This window comes from Acyrthosiphon pisum, chromosome A3 (assembly GCF_005508785.2).
Source record: "Acyrthosiphon pisum isolate AL4f chromosome A3, pea_aphid_22Mar2018_4r6ur, whole genome shotgun sequence".
NCBI lineage: Eukaryota > Metazoa > Arthropoda > Insecta > Hemiptera > Aphididae > Acyrthosiphon > Acyrthosiphon pisum.
In genome coordinates, this window is record NC_042496.1 from 16,162,736 (window position 1) to 16,164,976 (window position 2,241).

Here is a 2,241-nt window from a genome sequence, read left to right on the forward strand (position 1 = left end):
TCATCATGGCGTATTTTTTTATGAACTTATCGTCGCCGGATGTGAATGCCAAGTTCCCGTTTATGCATAGAGTGCTAATAAGCGCAACAATCCGGAACACGTTCATGTACTTCATGATGGTACAATCTGGAAAACAAATAAAAACCAACAATAATTGTTATTCGCGTGTATTATCTCATAATAATGCGTTGTAAGCGCACTATTGTTTGAACTCTCGCAGTATATAAAGATCACAACGAGTTGAAAAATAATTAATTTACTGATACTGCGCACTGCAAACGAAACGTATATTTTTTTTTTTTTTATTGATCTTAAATACATCGACATCTAGGTCATTAGTACAAGGAGTTAAGTTAAGAAGTATTTACAATATTATATTTCATAATTTTTTTTTTAAATTAAGTTATACAATTCTGATTTTTTAAGGAATACAATTAAGTTGTTAGTGTCCTGTGGGTTTGGTCCAAGTGCTTGACAGATTTGTTCGGAGATGTGGAATTGATCGCGGTACTGGTTGTATTTATAGCATTCGGTGATGATATGTTTTACCATTAGGGGGACTCTGCATGTGTCGCATAATGGAGGTTCGTCGTTGCTCATCAAGTAGCTGTGCGTTAGATGTGTGTGTCCTATTCGAAGTCTGTTGATTGTGGTTTCATCTTTTCTACTAAGTCCGGAATTTTTCCATAGGTTGGTGTTATTTTTAATTTGATTGAGTTTAGTGTTAAGTTGTCACCAGTGGGAGTGGCATTTATTGTTTATGTGAGTGTTGATTACGATTTTCGCGTCGTCGAATGTGATGGAATTTATATTTGTGGTTGATGTTGAGTCGATTGCGTTTTGAGCTTCTTTATCGGCTATTTCGTTTCCCGGTATACCACTATGTCCAGGGATCCATACAAATAGGATTTGTTTCCCTTTTTTGCCGGCCTGGAAGGTTTCTTCTTGGATGAGCTTTATGGTATCGGGCGGGTTACTATTGTATTTGTGATTGCTATTAGATTGCTTAGTGAGTCGCTAAGTATTATGCATTTGGTTTCAGGGCTTACGCATTCTGAGTGGAAATATTTGGCTGCTTTGTATATTGCAATCGCTTCTGCTGTAAATATTGAGGCTTGGGGAGGAAGTTTATATGTTATTTTTTGGTTATTTTTTTGGTTATTTTATCATTGCAACCCCGACTCCGTTGTTGGTTTTGGAGGCATCAGTATAAATTTGAACACTGTTTGGATGCTCTTGCAGTATATTTTGAAGCATGTTTTTATATATGGAGGGAATTGTGTTTTCTTTTTTGAAATTAGTTAGTGTGAGGTTGATGTTGAATGTCGTGTTCCATGGGGGAAAGTTATAGGGTTTTCTATCTAGAATGTTGTTTATTTTTATATTTTCTTTTTCAGCTTCTTGTATATATGTGTTTATTATTTTGATTGCTGGGTTGTTTGTATTTCTTTTAGTTCTGGCACAATGCAATAGAAGTAGTTTTTTCCTTCTGAGGTTGGGTAAAATTTCGTTGGCGATGTTTCTAATGCTCTCAATTGGGCTGGATTTAAATCCCCCGATTGATAATCTTATGGCAGTATTGAGTTTGGTTTGGATCATATTTAAGTGGGAGGTGTTAGCATTGATGAATAATATTGAGCCATAGTCTTTTTTTGATCTGATTAAAGCTATATAGATCATTAAAAGGGTAGAGCTGTCCCCACCCTAAGTTGTATGGGAAATTATTTTAATTATATTGAGTTTTTGAGATAGTGAATCACGGATATTTTTAAAGTGAGGTAACCAATTTAGTTTGGAGTCGAATGTAATTCCTAGTATTTTTATTTTATCTTGGTTGGGTATAACGAGGTTGTCTAGTGTTATTTTGAGGGGTTTTATTTTCCTTCGTTTTGTGAAGATGATGCTTTGTGATTTGAGGTTAGAGAATGAGAAGCCTGTTTTTTTTTACCAATCTGATAAATTGTTCGCGCTTTTTTGGAGAAACTCTTGCACTGTATTTAGGTTATTGCTTCTGCATAGTATGTTGAAATCGCCTGCATAGAGGTTGGATTTTACAGGTACTTGTATTGTTTCAACGATATCATTAATAGCTAAGAGAAATAATGTAACTGCCAGAGAAGATCCTTGTGGAAAAACGTATATTTTGTAATTGTGTAGAGCGTGCAGATATCTCGCCGCTCTTATAACTGTAAAAACTACGATATTTGTTTTAATTTTAAACACCGTAATATTTATTTTTTT